This window comes from Engystomops pustulosus, chromosome 4, assembly GCF_040894005.1.
Source record: "Engystomops pustulosus chromosome 4, aEngPut4.maternal, whole genome shotgun sequence".
NCBI classification, from domain to species: Eukaryota; Metazoa; Chordata; class Amphibia; order Anura; family Leptodactylidae; genus Engystomops; species Engystomops pustulosus.
In genome coordinates, this window is record NC_092414.1 from 93217615 (window position 1) to 93235900 (window position 18286).

The window sequence follows — 18286 nt, forward strand, 5'->3', positions numbered from 1 at the left end:
CTCAAACCCCATGAACCTTTATTTCTCCAGTCTTCACTCCAGTGTGCAGTCAGTGTCTACCTCTTCTCCAGCCTGCACACTATGGGGCAGATTTATCAAGCTGTCTGAAAGTAAGAATATTTCTAGTTGCCCATGGCAACCAATCACAGCTCAGCTTTCATTTTACTAGTGCTCATGAATATTTTAAAGGGGAGCTGTGATTGGTTGCCATGGGCAACTAGAAATATTCTGACTTTCAGACACTTGATAAATCTGCCCCTATGTCTCCCTATTTCTCACAGCCTACACCTTCATCAATGTCAGACTGGCGTTTAAAGACCCCGCTAGTAAAAGACCACTACAGGCAGTCCCCTACTTAAGAATACTCGACTTACAGACAACCACTGGTTACAAACATTGCACTGTATAGAGGGGATTTACTGTGGATTGGGGGCATTACTGTATAGAAGGGACTTTACTGAGGAATTACTGTATAGAGAGGACTTTACTGTGGACTGGGGGCATTACTGTATAGAGGGAACATTATTTAATAGATGGGTCTTTACCATGGACTGGGGACTTTACTGTATAGGGAGCCCATTGCTGTTCAATGGGGGCATTGCTGTGGACGGTGTACTTTACTGTGGACTGGTAGCATGAATACATAGAGAGAGCAATGCTGTTCATTGGGGGCATTGCTGTAGAGTTTGAGTAATACTTTGGCTTGTGGGCATTTTCATGTGGACTGGGGGCATTAATACGGCATTGCTGAGAAGTTTGGGTGAATGTGGACTTATTTAGTGTGGAGGCATCATTAGCGGTCAATGTTAGGAAGGAAAATTGGGAGGGAGCATTATTAGGAAGTGAAAGACAATTGGGCAGGGGGTAGTTATTACTATATTATAGGGAAGTAAGCAACATGGAGGGGGAACTATTTAGTGTAGGCGGTTACAGTGAGAAGGGCATTAGTGGGGTCCACAAATATTAAGTGTGGGTTGCAATATAGCATGTCAGGCCACATTTATGGAACACAATAAGTACAATTTACAAAGAATTATTTAGTGTGAGTGCCCCAAGAGAGGGGAAATGTAATGTATGGGACCATATACTGGGGGGCTAATTATTTATTATAACGTGTGGGGGCCACAATGGGGACAATATACTGTGTCTAAACCAGTATGTGGAGGTCATTATTCCAAAGGAACACAATGTCAAGCATTGTAAATAGTGGGGCCCACACTGGGGGCTATCATACAGTGCAGGAACCATAAAGTGGCAATTTTACAGTGTAGGGCATAGAATGGAGTGGGTGGGGGGTTACAAGGTGTTCTACCAGGAAGCATAATTTGTATGCTGCTGGTATTTTCAGGGGTAGTTAAAAATACTACTACAGTATTTGGGGAGAGTGTTAGAGGTAGCAGCAGGAAGACACTGTTAGGGGACCAAGATGCAGTGAGAAGAGGCAAGTGAATAACATAAGATGTGTTTGTGGTAAACCTCACAGGGACAAGGCATTGCTGAAAGAGGAGACATGGTGATGCTGGACCTAACGGAGGAGACAATCCACGGACACGTCAATTGCATTCAGTGGATGAAATAGGTAGGGATTTTGCCTGTGTTTTCCATAGCTGTAAATGACAAGTATAGTTGTTTTTGCTGCAAGAACATGTGAGGGGAGTTATGAAAAGGAGTGGACACTTTAGAAAATTCGGTGTATTTGCTTGAGGGCCTGTGCCCCAGATATTTTACTACACTTGCAATGCTCCTGCCTAATATACATCGGCAAATTCCTCAAGCAAAGCTTACCCATATGGTCCTAGGAGCCCTGTCATTAACCTGCTGACTGGCCTTCACCTAAAACTTAGGGACGTGAGCCAGGAATACGTACCCATAAAAGACCTCAGGCAGTAGAAAGCCAGTGATTGTAGAAAGCCAGTGATTGTAGAAAGGCAGTGTTCGTAGAACAGCAGTTATTGTAGAAAGGCAGTGATTGTAGGAAAGCAGTGATTGTAGAAAGCCATTGATTGTAGGAAGGCAGTGATTGTAGAAAGCCAGTGATTGTAGAAAACCAGTGATTATAGAAAGGCAGTGATTCTAGATAGGCGGTGATTGTAGAAAGCCAGTGATTGTAGAAAGGCAGTGATTGTAGGAAAGCAGTGATTTTAGAAAGGCGGTGATTGTAGAAAGCCAGTTATTGTAGAAAGGCTGTGATTGTAGAAAGGCTGTGATTGTACAAATACTGTGATTGTTGGAAGACAGTGATTGTAGGAAGGCAGTGATTGTAGAAAGGCGGTGATTGTAGAAAGGCAGTGATTGTAGAAAGGCAGTGATTGTAGAAAGGCAGTTATTGTAGGAAAGCAGTGATTGTAAAAAGACAGTAATTGTACGAAGGCAGTGAATGTAGAAAGGCAGTGATTGTAGAAAGGCAGTGGATGTAGAAAGCCAGTTATTGCAGAAAACCAGTGATTGTAGAAAGGCAGTGTTCGTAGAATGGCAGTTATTGTAGAAAGGCAGTGAATGTAGAAAGGCAGTGATTGTAGAAAGGCAGCGATTGTAGAAAGGCAGTTATTGAAGAAAGACAGTGATCGTAGGAAGGCAGTGAATGTAGAAAGGCAGTGATTGTAGAAAGTCAGTGATTGTAGAATTACAGTGATTGTTGGAAGGCAGTGATTTTAGAAAGGCAGTGATTGTAGAAAGGCAGCTATTGTAGGAAGGCAGTGATTGTAGAAAGGCAGTGATTGTAGAAAGGCAGTTATTGTAGGAAGGTAGTGAATGTAGAAAGGCAGTGATTGTAGAAAGGCAGTGATTTTAGAAAGGCAGTGATTGTAGAAAGGCAGCGATTGTAGAAAGGCAGTTATTGAAGAAAGGCAGGGATCGTAGGAAGGTAGTGAATATAGAAAGGCAGTGATTGTAGAAAGGCAGTGATTGTAGAAAGTCAGTGATTGTAGAATTACAGTGATTGTTGGAAGGCAGTGATTGTAGGAAGGCAGTGATTGTAGAAAGGCGGTGATTGTAGAAAGGCGGTGATTGAAGAAAGGCAGTGATTGTAGAAAGGCAGTGATTGTAGAAAGGCAGTGATTGTTGTGAAGGCAGTTATTGTAGAAAGGCAGTGATTGTAGAAAGGCAGTGATGGTAGGAAGGCAGTGATTGTAGAAAGGCAGTGATTGTAGCAAGGTAGTAAATGTAGAAAGGCAGTGATTGTAGAAAAGCAGTGATTATAGAAAGGCAGTGATTGTAGAAAGGCAGTGATTGTAGAAATGCAGTGATTGTAGAAATGCAGTGATGGTAGAAATGCAGTGATTGTAGGAAAGCAGTGATTGTAGAAAGCCAGTGATTGTAGGAAGGCAGTGATTGTAGAAATGCAGTGATTGTAGCAAGGTAGTAAATGTGGAAAGGCAGTGATTGTAGAAAGGCAGTGATTATAGAAAGGCAGTGATTGCAGAAAGGCGGTGATTGTAGAAAGCCAGTGATTGTAGGAAGGCAGTGATTGTAGGAAGGCAGTGATTGTAGGAAGGTAGTGAATGTAGAAAGGCAGTGATTGTAGAAAGGCAGTGATTGTAGAAAGGCAGTGATTGTAGAAATGCAGTGATTGTAGCAAGGTAGTAAATGTAGAAAGGCAGTGATTGTAGAAAGGCAGTGATTGTAGAAAGGCAGTGATTGCAGAAAGGCAGTGATTGTAGAAAGGCAGTGATTGCAGAAAGGCAGTGATTGTAGGAAGGCAGTGATTGTAGGAAGGCAGTGAATGTAGGAAGGCAGTGAATGTAGAAAGGCAGTGATTGTAGAAAGGCAGTGATTATAGAAAGGCAGTGATTGTAGAAAGGCAGTGATTGTAGGAAGGCAGTGATTGTAGAAATGCAGTGATTGTAGCAAGGTAGTAAATGTGGAAAGGCAGTGATTGTAGAAAGGCAGTGATTGCAGAAAGGCAGTGATTGTAGAAAGGCAGTGATTGCAGAAAGGCAGTGATTGTAGGAAGGCAGTGATTATAGAAAGGCAGTGATTGCGCAAAGGCGGTGATTGTAGAAAGCCAGTGATTGTAGAAAGGCAGTGATTGTCATGAAGGCAGTGATTGTGAAAAGCCAGTGATTGTAGAAAGGCGGTGATTGTAGGATGGCAGTGATTGTAGAAAGGCAGTGATTGTAGGAAGGCAGTGATTGTAGAAAGCCAGTGATTGTAGAAAGCCAGTGATTGTAGGAACAATCAGAATATGGGGTCCCTCTATAGAATCCTCCCGGGGTGGTTGTTCCTCGAGGTGGATGCACGTGTCGGGGAGAAAGGGGGGAGACAAAAACGAGCGCTCTCCTAGTGTAGTAGGTCTGATGTGATAAGGATGCTAAAAAATAAAGTAAGTGCGCTCACCTTGTAGCGCTTAGTTAAAGCGCTTTATCTCAATTTATCCTTGTAGCTGCCGGCTTCTCCCTCCTCGCGGTCGTCCGTTCCAATTGTTCAGAAGACGCTGTATCAATGCAGCATAAGATCCCAGGTTTGTATGAGGGAGATATGTACCGGCGCTCATGGATGAACCACTCCAAGGAAGGTTCCTTTTAAAATTGTGTTTATTTTAATGTGCAACGCGTTTCGGCCCGGGAAACGGGCCTTCGTCAGGCATCCCGGGCCGAAACGTGTTGCACATTAAAATAAACACGATTTTAAAAGGAACCATCCTTGGAGTGGTTCATCCACGAGCGCCGGTACACATCTCCCTCATACGAACCTGGGATCTTATGCTGCAGTGATTGTAGGAAGGCAGTGAATGTAGAAAGGTAGTGATTGTAGAAAGGCGGTGATTGTAGAAAGCCAGTTATTGTAGAAAACCAGTGATTGTAGAAAGGCAGTGATTGTAGAAAGGCGGTGATTGCAGAAAGGGGGTGATTGTTGAAACGCAGTGATTGTACAAATACAGTGATTGTTGGAAGGCAGTGATTGTAGGAAGGCAGTGGTTGTAGAAAGTCTGTGATTGCAGAAAGGCAGTGAATGTAGAAAGGCAGTGATTGTAGAAATGCAGTGATTGTAGAAATGCAGTGATTGTAGGAAAGCCAGTGATTGTAGGAAGGCAGTGATTGTAGAAAGGCAGTGATTGTAGAAAGGCAGTGATTGTGAAAAGCCAGTGATTGTAGAAAGGCGGTGATTGTAGAAAGGCAGTGATTGTAGGAAGGCAGTGAATGTAGAAAGTCAGTGATTGTAGAAATACAGTGATTGTTGGAAGGCAGTGATTGTAGAAAGGCAGTGATTGTGAAAAGGCAGTGATTGTGAAAAGCCAGTGATTGTAGAAAGGCGGTGATTGTAGAAAGGCAGTGATTGTAGGAAGGCAGTGAATGTAGAAAGTCAGTGATTGTAGAAAGTCAGTGATTGTAGAAATACAGTGATTGTAGAAAGGCAGTGATTGTAGAAAGGCGGTGATTGTAGAAAGGCAGTGATTGTAGAAAGGCAGTGATTGTAGAAAGGCAGTGATTGTAGGAAGGCAGTGATTGTTGGAAGGCAGTGATTGCAGAAAGGCAGTGATTGTTGTAAAGGCAGTGATTGTGAAAAGTCAGTGATTGTGAAAAGCCAGTGATTGTAGAAAGGCGGTGATTGTAGAAAGGCAGTGATTGTAGGAAGGCAGTGAATGTAGAAAGGCAGTGATTGTAGAAAGTCAGTTATTGTAGAAAGGTAGTGATTGTAGAAAGGCAGTGATTGTCGTAAAGGCAGTGATTGTGAAAAGCCAGTGATTGTGAAAAGCCAGTGATTGTAGAAAGGCAGTGATTGTAGAAAGGCAGTGAATGTAGAAAGGCAGTGATTTTAGAAAGGCAGTGATTGTAGGAAGCCAGTGATTGGGGTTCATCCAATGTGTCTACTGTATGCATAAAAATAAACTGGATAGCCCCCTAGAGTGATCCCTGCTCTTTCCTCTGGTTCTAATAAACCCTAATAAACCAAAAATGATAATCTACATTTCTAACTTCCAGGCAAAAAATGATCCAGAAGATACATTGTATGTGACCACTTCATAAGATGGCAAACAAAAAACACAAACGTAAAATAATTACCATAAATGTGTAATAAAATTTGTGTGTGCATATTAAGGGGCAGTTTTATGCTAATGTTCAACACTTTCGTAATTATACATATAATGATAATTTATGGAAACTAGAGCAGCATAAATAAAGCATTAACATTATAAAAAAGGGGGAATACCATCAAGGGAATTTGTTTTCTTAAAATGTAATATTTTGGGGTTTTTTCTATTTCAAACTTTGAAATATGTGGTATGATGATGCTGGTATGTTCTGTGGGAAACATCTATATTTTATTTCTTTATCTCTCAAATACAGTAGCTAAAACAGTAGGGGCTAAGCAGAGAAGTCATTGAACCATTGGGGTTTCCATGGGAACAGGACATTACTAAACTGCACATGTTGTGAATGGACTGTGCAGAATAAAATTACATGTGAACGTGAGACAAGCTTTCTACAATCTAGCAGACAGAAAACAAACAGAAATGAGGTTATTCCACAATGCCTATAACTGACGTAATCTGCTATTATTCCTCACTTCACAGAAAATGGCACATGAAGCCATATCAATGATTATGTACAAAGCAGTTCTCAGTGATTTGGAACGCTCGTTTAGTTAATATGGAAAGTGCCATATCTAACCCATTTGAAATTCTCCGCCTTTCCAAAATTGCAGCTGAGATTCATATTGTTTTCATCATTGGCCATTTATTCAAACAGTTCTCATCATTTACACATATATTGCTTGCAATTATAGTTACATAATGTTCCCAGATTCCACAGACAGCTCCAAAGTCTTCAGATTATAATTCATTCATTCATTCATATATTATGAAGAGTTTCAATACAAAAAGATCATGACGTGATACAGATGACATCCCCAGTTGGTAAAGGATTTTCAGGTTTATTCAGCAGTGTCATGCTGGGTAATCAGCATATTTAGAACTAGAATTAACATATATTTAAGTGTCTTGAACTTTCATCTTTGAGGGTGATTGTTCATTCCAGTTAATATTTTACTTGATGAACAGTATCACGTCTTTTTAAAGGAAATCAAAATTCAAAATGATAAACCAGGGACACTTACTCATAAATTCAGAAATTGTGACCCACAGTCACAGTGAAAAATAGTGCAGTCTGTACTATGAGCAGTTTGTCTGTGGGGTGTGCAAATTGCGGATAATTAATAAAAATGGTGCCTTCATGAATCCGGCGCCCATGCTCTGTATGTGTGCACCATTTTTTTTGCTGCAGAATTGTGGCCCACATCAGTAATGAATGTGGTGCAAACTCCGACTACACACCAACACGCCCCTTTAGGTCTTAACATACACAGTGCAGCCGAAACACAAAACTGGCGCAGACACACATGCAAGCAGCTTCACATTCTTTTCAGTGAAACGAACGATAGAAAACTGTCACCAACATTTTAAAAAATGTGGGCCTGTGACTGTGGTAATCTTCTTATGATTTTATCAATGGCATCCTTCCTTCTAAAATCAACTTTTAAAATTATACTAATGATTCTGAAGGGCTCCTGGAAAGACTAAAAAATCCCTTCCGTGCTGCAGCTTTACAGGCTGCTTAAGTGTGCAAGGAGTACTTCCCCCTCCTACCGTGTACTGACAATTCCTTGACTGCAGTGAGATTACACAGGCAGAGAGAGGGGTGGACGTGCTGAGGGAGCAGAGAGGGAGATAGTTGGACAGCCAGTGAAGCTGCAGCACAGAGGTGCTCTGGTGACACTGCCAGGAGTCCTTCGCACTCATTGAAATAACATTGAAATGTGATTTTAGAGGAAAGGAGGCCAATGATAACACAGTACACATAAGAAGATTTCCACAATCACAGTCTCTGGATCAATGGTCATTGAGAAAAAAACATTTGTTGGGTTCAGATCAGCTCCAGGGTTAGTTGTCATCTACACAGGTTTTCAGTCACTTTTGGTCTGTAGCCCAACTGGAGAAATTAAGACCTGGTATGTTTGGGGTGGAAGCTGTTATTTCTGTTGGTTTATGGAATATTGGGCTATTGTTGTGGTTAAGCAGCTGTCTTCACTTTGTATTGTGGTAGAAAGTGTATCTCCTTATCTGAATAGCTTAGTTTCAGATTGATGGTGGGGTAAAACTTGTCATAGCCTTCATGGAATTGAAGTAAAGCCTCCTCACCTGCAGTCCAGGTGATCAGATGACATTCAACAGAGCCATCAACAGAGACAGGCTACTCACATATAAGTAGAAGTGGCGGATTAAGGGCTATTCACATGATTAGGGCCCCCACCAGCATCCAAACCAACATGTGTCCGGATGTTAGGACTAAAGTACTACTCCATATCCGTGTACTGTTTAATGATGAACTACAATTGTGCTCTTATGACCCATTTATTTAGAAAAGCCGAACATTCCCGAACTGCATGAAATCCTCCACCCCGACTCCCGTCCAGACCAGATCTTCCAGACAGTGTTAAAGATGTGGATGCTACCCCTGGCTGCCCGACCTCTGTGCATCCTGCAGCTGAACTCCCCCTCATACTCTAAATACTCACATATAACCCGAGGCTCCTAAATTTACACCCCAACCCCCAAAATAAAAACATGGAAAAGTTATTGACTGGAGGACAACCCCTAGGGTAGGTAATGCAGACACTACTCATAAATGAAATGTCCTTAAGCAGAGCCCCCCTTTATTGGAATATCTACAGCAGAGCCTGCCTTTACTGAAATGTCCACAGTAGAGTCCCCATTTACTGAAATGTCCACTGGCATACAGGGCCCATACCACCTATAAAAAGAGGAGGCCAGAGTACCCCTAGTAGTCACTTATAGCCCACAACTGTTGTTTTAAAGTTTTTTTTTTAATATCCTTTGATGATCACTACATAATGGGGCAGATTTACTTACCCGGTCCATTCGCGATCCAGCGGCGCGTTCTCTGCGGAGGATTCGGGTCCGGCCGGGATTCACTAAGGTAGTTCCTCCAGGTGTCCACCAGGTGACGCTGCTGGGCTGAAGTTCCCTGAGGCCCACCGAAATGCACTCAAGTTCACCGGCCTTTTCCTGGTGAAGGTAAGCGCGAGTCTCGCAACATTTTTTTTTTTAAATGCGGCGGTTTTTCCGAATCTGTCGGGTTTTGCTGTGCATTTTCTGTTTCAGCATAACATCATATCTGACGAAGAGAACTAGTACAGGCAGTCCCCTACTTAAGAACACTCGAACTTACATACGACCCCTAGTTACAAACGGACCTCTGGATATTGGTAATATTTTGTACTTTAGTCCTAGGCTACAATGATCAGCTATAACAGTTATCAAATGTGTCTGTAATGAAGCTTTAGTGTTAATATTCGTTCTTATGACAACCCAACATTTTTAAAATCCAGTTGTCACAGAGACCAAAAAAGTTTTGGCTGGGATTACAATGATAAAATATACAGTTCCAACGTACATACAAATTCAACTTAAGAACAAATCTACAGACCCTATCTTGTATGTAACCCTGGGACTGTCTGTATTCTCAAAATCTCACCATCAAATATACTAAGCCTCAAAAAGGTATCGCCTGATTACTTCACTCTTTTTTTGGCTGATGAGATAAAAGACAGGAGGCTTCACTTTACATATCAAGAAAGCAGAGCAGAACCTTTAATTATCTAATATGCTACTCCCCCCCCACACACACACACACACATTACAAAAAAAAACAAAGAGTAAAGTAGCCAACCCCTTTAAGGTTTGTAAGGTGTTCCCTGCTTTCTAAAGCTGAGAATGTACTGACCAACATTGCTGGAAGACTTCTGCGACATTAAATAACCCAAAGGGTATCAACAGACATTCAAAATGACCCTCTGGGGCAGTGGTGGCGAACCTATGGCACAGGTTCCAGAGGGGGCACTCAGAGCGGGCACCTGCACCATCACACCAGCGCAGAGTTCGCCAGACAGGACTCAAGGCCTCTTGCAGTCCCAGGCAGTCCAGGACCCTAGAAGGAAGCTAATATGATCCAAACTTCCTCTCCTTCTTTCTACTGTATTGGTGTCCTCGGGTGCCTATACAATTTAAATCTCTGACAGCGCAGTGAGCAAAAACTTACTTTTTAAATTGTCCCATTGGCACTTTGCGAAAAATACATGGGTTTTGGTTGTAGTTTGGGCACTCAGTGTCTAAAAGGTTTGCCATCGCTGCTCTGGGGTATTGAACACAATGGAGCAGATTTATCAAGCTGTCTGAAAGTCAGAATATTTCTAGTTGCCCATGGCAACAAATCACAGCTCCCCTTTAAAATATTCATGAGCACTGGTAAAATGAAAGCAGAGTTGTGATTGGTTGCCATGGGCAACTAGAAATATTCTGAATTTCAGACTTGATAAATCTGCCCCAGTTTTCTACTCATCCCCTTCTCTGATCCGGCCCTTGTAGTGCCTGTTATTATGAATCTTAGAGAATCAATAAGCACCCACTACCTGACTGACAGCAATTAAAATGAGTTTGTGGATTCCCTGTGAAAGCAGGTTGGCACTGCCATCCCTACACAGCAGGATATCTGTGGACCTTGAAAATTAAATACACCAGTGGTCAGTCTGGCAAAAGATGAGAAACAAAGTGACACTTATCAATGTATCCTCAGCCGTACTTTATAGACAGAGGACGATGTAGGCAAAATGTGACACATTCATCCCAACTTGGAAAGCTACAGTGATCCTGGATGATTCACTCTTCTCATTTTAGAATTTATCCTTATATAGTATAGTATAGTAGGTGTTACTTTTTTCTTTTTAGCTGTGAGCCGGCCAGGGACATCAGAGAGCCGGGGTTTGGAGATGGGGCCAGGAGCTCTCTCCTAGCGCCTTGGGCAGGAGCAGGAGGTACAATTACAGTGTCTATTGCTATTACTATGTGCCTCTGGCTAATTTCCATATTTTTAAAAACGATTTTTCTTTCCAAGGGTGGTGTTTCTTTATTCACTAAGAAAAGTTCCACTTAGTGCACACAGAAAAGCGCACGTGAGTGCTCAGGGTCGGACTGATCCGCCGGGGTGCCAAGGAAAGCACCGGTGGGCCCCGACACCTGCTGACTCCACCCCTTTGCCGCATCGACTCCGACCCTCACCATGTCGATTCCGCCCACTTTTCCTGGTCGGCCTTTCAACTCTGTGCCCAATGGAGTAGCAAGCAATGATGTTGCAGAGAGCTATGAGCTCTCCCCATCATCATTGTGCTTCTCTGCTGCTGTCTACAGCAGGTCGGCAGGGACGATATGATGATGTTATCATCTGCTGGGTTGTTGTACACAGCAGCACAGAAGAAGAGGAGCTTCTGAGGACCGTGGAAAGGTGAGGTATGTGGTGTTTGTTTTTTAACCATGTTCCAAAGAGGAGAGGAGGCCACGCTAAGAGTGTGGGAGATGAGGGGCCCACAAAATTATGGGGAGATAAGAGAGGGCCACATTAAAAAGAGGGAGATGAGGGGCCACCAAAAAGTGGAAAAATGAGAGGGGGCCCAGAAAATGGGGGGTCAACAAGATTGGAGAGGGCCACAATGAGAAAAAGAGGGGGATATAAGAGAGGGAGATACCAGGGGCCACACAATAAGAGGGACAGATACAAGGGAATAACATTAATATGAGAGAGGAGCGATAAATGAGAGAGGTTGAAGGGGGTAAAGAAGACGAGGGGCCCCCACAATAAGAGTGGGAGATACCAGGGGGCCCATAATAAGCCCCTGCCCCATTATAGAGCCTGTAGCTCTTCCCCTATTAATGCCCAGCCTATAAGAAAAAATAAAATGTGTACTCACCTTCCGATGCCCCCTGGCAGGTCCTCTTCTTTACTTTGATGCTTCGGCTCTGGATCCCCTGCGCAGTACCATCTCTTTCGTCATGACGTCAGCTGCTCGCTAACGTAATAGTGTGTGACGATAGGGATGCACACACTATAATGTCAGAAAGCAGCTAACATCATGACGAGAGTGAGGGACCGCCGGGAGACACAGAGCATCAATTGAAAAAAGTGTCCTAGTGTCCGAAGGTGAGTACAAATTTAGATTTTTTATAGACTCGAGGCTTATACTTGATTATATATGGTACATTTAATATTCCCATGTAGCAGTAGGTAGTAGGTGGGCCGCCAAAATCAATTTCACTGGTTGGTCCTTGGTCCCCCAGTCTGCCCTGTAAGTGCTCCAGATCTATCATCAGTGAAAATGATGGTAGATGTCTTTCTAAATGAAGGCAATAATAATTGGATGCACATCCTCAGGAAGGTACAGGACATAAAGAGCATGCCAAAACAATCAGATAGATGTAAGTACCACAGAGCCCTAAAAGCAGTGCACATGCCAGGCAGCAAAACCTCGAGACAGGATCGGGGATCACATTAGTCTGTGATTGTGCACCTGGTACAGAAGTTTTATCCTGTTTATGATAACGTGTTTTTATGGTCATTTCATATGTTGTTATCTATTGTTTATCATAATCATCCTAAATGACTAGTGCTAAAAGCATGAACCTCTATTGTGCTCCATTAAGCCAACATTAGCTATGATTACATCATGATGAAAACCTCACATATCACATAACAAAGTCATGGTGTAGCATGGTGTAACATGAGTGCTCTGTAGATAGCCGTTACTTGACACATGATTGATCCATTTAAACTTGAAATAATGCTGCAATATTTAAGGGTTGCTGAAATATTCATTAGACCTCTTAATGGCGAGCCATATGTCATTAGGAGTAAAGAGAATTTACTATGGTAACATAACTTTTATGTTACAGCTGAGATTTTGGCAGTACAGTCTTGCCTTAAAATACAAGAATGTCCTGTTTTTGAGATGGGAAGTGGTTAGTGTTGGACTGGGGGACCTAGTACTCGCCAGTGAAATAGATTCTGGGGGCCCAGCTGCTACATGGAATTATACATGCACATTTTTAGGACACGCCAAAACAATCCATTTGCATTGCTTTTTGAAACGCACTTTGAACGTAAACAAATGCATCATTATTAATGATAGTAAAAATACAGATGTATTTTACTTAGCATTTTTCCCGTTACATTTTAAGCGCATCTGGACTATATCTATAACCCTGCACACATATGTGTCTAGAACAAAAAGCTTGCGACTAGTAAGTAGCGACAAGTGTTTTTATAACATGGCAAAACTTGTCATAACTTGGCAAAACTTATCGAACACAAGGGTTTGGCTCTAAACACATCTGTGTTCACAGATAAGTTATTCCAGATGCATTTTAAAGTACAATTCAGTTGCATCTTGTGAACATGACCAACATAAAGCAGGACATCTTATTAAAGGCTATTGTGGTCCCTCTCATATCCCCCTTATATTGGGCCCTCTCATCTCAACGCATATTGTTGCCCCTTTCATCTCCCCTCATATTGTGGTCCCTTATCTTCCCTTCATATTGTGGCTTTCTATCTTCCTTTCATATTTTGGCCTTTCAACTCCCCTAAATATTGTGGCCCACACATTTCCACCTCATATCATGGCCCCTTTCATGTTCCCTCATATTTTAGCCCATCTCCTCCTCATGTTGTATCACCTTTACTTCCCCCCCATACTATCTCCCCCTCATAATGTGGCCTCTCATCTCCAACCCATATTGTGGCCCCTTCTCTCCCCCTCATGTTGTGTCCTTTTATCTCCCCCTCATATTATGCCCCCATCTTCTCCTCCTCATATTGTGGCTCCGCTCATTTCCCCCTAATATTTTGGTTCTCCTTCCACCTACCTTATTAAGAGTCCTTTCCTATCTTAAATTGAGGGTACCCTCTCATTGTAGCCCTCCACTTATAGTGGGCCCCTTGCCTCCTCCTCATATTATGGTCCCCTCTCTTCTTTGCAGTGTAATTACAAATAATAATCATGAGGAGTCAGAAGCAACAGTGGTAGAGTCAGTTTCAACAGGGGGCAAGGTCAGCTGGTGTCGGGACTCGCTGGTGCATTCACCTGTATGCTGGTAAGCCTGTCCAACTTTGGAAGTTATAATGTGTACTCTACTGTTCCTGTATCTCCCATAGATCTAGATGACATTCAGGCTCAGTCATGACCATGAAAACCCCTCTCTTCCCCCAAGTATAACATTTATCATGTTTTCTATAGCATAAACTTATTCAAAATTTTTTTTATAATCAATAAATAATATTGCTAGCATTCATTTATTTGATCTACTTGTGAATGGAGAGCAGATTGTCAGTCAAGTCATTAGACGTCAGGGGTACTCCTGCGACCCATATCTCAGTTTGCAGGCACACCCGTGTACCTCTGGGTGCCCCAGCATCTGCTAATTCACCCGTCCAGGTTCCAGCCTTGAACCCCGCAATGTCCACCCTGCGGCTCACGCTCCCTTCTCCTAGGACACGTCCACGTCAGCTCCGTGAAATTTAAAGGCCCAGCGCACCTTCCCTAATAAATTCCAGCCCCTTCCTGTTTCCCCTGCAGGATCTTTGTGCTTAGAGCTCTAGAGAAAGCTATGTTTATGCCTTGTGCTGTTTCTGAGAATTCCCGTTGTGACCCCGGTTCCGTTTCTGACTTCGCTCCTTTGCCGCCTGCCCTGATCTGTTGCTACATCTCCGACTCCAATCCTGTGCTGCCTGCCCTGACCTCCTGCCTGTCCCCGACTACAAGATTGCCTGATGTTCCTGTACCTTGACCTTGGGTTTCTAAATAATACATAGAATACAGTTTCTGGCAGCATGAATGAGCTAAGAGTTTTCTCAAAATTAAAAAAGGTAACCCAAAGAGGGAAATCTGTTTTTTATAATGTTCAAAATTAAAGGTTTTCAGGAAAGATATAATAAAGCTGTAAACACATTCCAGGAGTATCCCAGAAAGAAGAAATTCTCATTAAGTTTCATCTTATTATGCACCTAACCAATTGAAAATGCACATATCATTGGCCACCTTAGATATATTTATAATAAAAAAAAATTAGCCCTTCTTATGACCCTAATGTGTCAGACTGAATGTGTGTATTTGGAAGCAAAATCCCTTACTGATGATGCTTTTAAGGATGTTCCCAATTGTGTGTGACATATTAAGGTCACAGTTAGGACACACACAAAGAAACCTTTGAAAAATTCCTCAACGCTCAGTATAGGTAGAGGTATGAGATGAATATCCCATGGTTATAGTCGATGCATTTTACCACATTGGTATGAAAGCTTCTAGTATGCCCTGTACTGTATGACTTGGATGGCTAATCACAGCTATATGTGTTACATATGGCTGTACAGACATGGTATCCATAGACTTGCCTCAATAATATGGAAGGTCTTTTTGTTTCCGTGTTGCACTGGGCATAACACTCCATTATAGTACTTTTTTCCATATAGCAAATATAACAAAAATCTAATTCTTACTGAGATGGACATCATATACTGTTACTAACCTATGCATTGCTGGCATACTTTTTGTATCATATTAAAGATAAGGATCTTTCTTATCACTTCACTTCATATATACAAACAGCTAAAAACATAGTTGGAAATGCAAACAACAGATACTGCATATTTTACTACCTGTATGTTCAGTTCTATAGCTCACAGAACTGTAAACTTAATGGGGTCCAAAAGATGAGATTATTATCTTAAATATGACACAAAAAGATTATTTTTAGGTACTATAGTGTCAACGATAGGGGCTTTACCCCAACAACCACTAAACTAGACTCATCTCATGTGAAAATGGGATGAAAAGAGTCATAATTGCTTGACTTTAGGGGAGATTTATTTTATAAGTAAAGATGTGCGATTTCACCTAGAAAGAGGAATTTAGTAAGGACATTTTTTACTCTACCTGAGGGGACTAATAGTTGTGTGGGTCAAAACCCAGTGACAGGTTCCCTTAAGTGTCTTTAGCACAGAACAAACAAGAGGCAGACGTGTGATGGAAATCAAATAAGACAGTCAGGAATGGAATAAAATAGAGTTTAAAATGCAAACTTTGGACAAAATACAGTCAGTAGCTCATCCTCCATCATGCTTTAAAGGGGTTTACCCTTTGAAGAAAGTTTTCACATTTGAATCCCCTAGTGATGTTTACACAGTAAAGATCATTTTAACCTCCTTACTTTACAAATTTTTAGTTTTATTGCTGTTTTAGCTCCTATCACTCAGTGTTGGTCAGTGTACAATTGCAGCATAAAAAAAAGCAGACACTTTCTTTATATAAAAATATGTCTTGCAACACCAAAAATCTAAAGAGGCAATATCTGATAAAATAACAATTTATTGCACTTAAATAAATGAGTAATAACAAGTACTAAATATCTCTCACAGGGCCCACGTGATAAACATATGCATGCAAACAAGATAAAAATGGGATCACAAAAAAGGAAGAAAGCTTTAAATATAAAAAGGGACCAACATCACGTATCCTAAAGTCCAAATGGACGTAGCTCTACTATATACAAAACATAGAATATATAATATGTACTGTCCAAGTGCAGGTAACTGGTAGTGGATAACAGCATACCGCAATTCCTGATTGATCACAGCATACTGCAATTCCCAATTCCTCTGTGCTATGAGATCCTGTGTGCTGACAATGTGCTTAGGGTACAGGGTTTATTTACACTTTTATTTAGCTAATAAACATTGTACTAGTATCTGACACAGAGAAAAAGAGAGGTGAGACAGATCATAGATGAGAGATGATAAGATCCATGAGATGGATATAAGGCACAATGACACACTGCAGCTCTGCTATCTCACCTATAACACACAGTCAGCTCTGCTATGCCTCCCTCCCCTAGGATAAAGACCTTATCTTTCCTGTAGCTTGTAGAGCAAGTATCTACACACTGCTGCTTGCCACTAGGAAGTGCCTGTGTCTGCCGTGTATCTGACCTGGTCTTGTAATGTAAGGGGGAGGGACAGAAGGCAGAGAGCACTGCACCGATCTTACAAATATTCTTAGTTTTAATACTCTTTTTTTAACATCTATTAAAATCGATTTAATAGGTCATCCTAGTAGAGCATTTTAACTCTACTAATGTCATGTATATCCAAGTGCTTCTTAAATGATTTTAAGTATTTTAAATAAGATATTATAGTTCACAGCTTCATATTTTTGTGAATCTTATTTGAGACATATTGCATATTGCATACCCTATGAGGTTGTTATTCAGTTGTAATGTGCTTCAACAAAAATGCTTTTCAAAAGATCTTTGAAAACTGAGTCACCAGTGTGTAGCCAATTCTATGAAAGTGACCCAGAGGAACATCCGATCACACTTCCCAGATTAGAGGTTGACAAGATCAGCGGACTGGGACTCAACTGTAGCATGAACTGTAGCATAAAATCAATAACAGGCAATAATAGCCACATTACAGGATGCTGGAAAGTGAAGGCTAATAATATTAGTCTATCCAAGATTATGTAATCCTTATGGGACATATTATAAATCCATCATGGGTTATAACTAGAAGGCCGTTTCTATACACTAAAGAAATGTAGCACAGTCTGTAAGTGAATGAATGTCCATGAAAACCACAATGCTTATATAAAGGTAATAATAAATGTATTATTAGTAGAGATGAGCGAACATGCTCGTCCGAGCTTGATGCTCGGTCGAGCATTAGGGTACTCGAAACTGTTCGTTGCTCGGACGAATACTTCGCCCGCTCGAGAAAATGGCAGCTCCCGCCGTTTTGCTTTTTGGCGGCCAGAAACAGAGCCAATCACAAGCCAGGAGACTCTGCACTCCACCCAGCATGACGTGGTACCCTTACACGTCGATAGCAGTGGTTGGCTGGCCAGATCAGGTGACCCTGGGATAGACTAGCCGCTGCCCGCGCTGCTCGGATCATTCTGTGTCTGGATGCCGCTAGGGAGAGAGCTGCTGCTGGTCAGGGAAAGCGTTAGGGTGTTCTATTAGCTTACTGTTAGGCAGGAGTGATTCTCAAAGAACCCAACAGCCCTTCTTAGGGCTACAATAACGTTCTACTTTTTTTATTTTAATTTGCATCTAGTACCATTTTGTGAGGAATTAGCAGGGGGACTTGCTACCGTTGTGTTTAGCTCTTAGTGGCACACATATCCATAGCAAAGACCGAAGTGGGAAAATTTAGTAGGGGTTGGATTTCAATTAGGCACTAACTCAGTGTCATCTCATCTGGCATAGTAGTGTGCTTTGATACTTGGCTAGAAAATAGCCATAGGAGAATACAAAGAGCTTACTTACGCATACAGTAGCGTTCTATATATTTGATTTCTGGTTGATCTGCTGGTGGCTGTACTTTCTGCAGTGCATGTACTAGCCAATTCTGAGCAATTTGTAGTGAGACTTGCGACCGCTGTGTTC

General features: G+C 41.8%; 1 protein-coding gene across 17 annotated transcripts in view; it reads right to left on the reverse strand.

The window, feature by feature from the left end:
• Positions 1-18286, reverse strand: part of KCNC2 (potassium voltage-gated channel subfamily C member 2) — a 183188-nt gene that overhangs the window by 77894 nt on the left and 87008 nt on the right. The window lies entirely within an intron of this gene.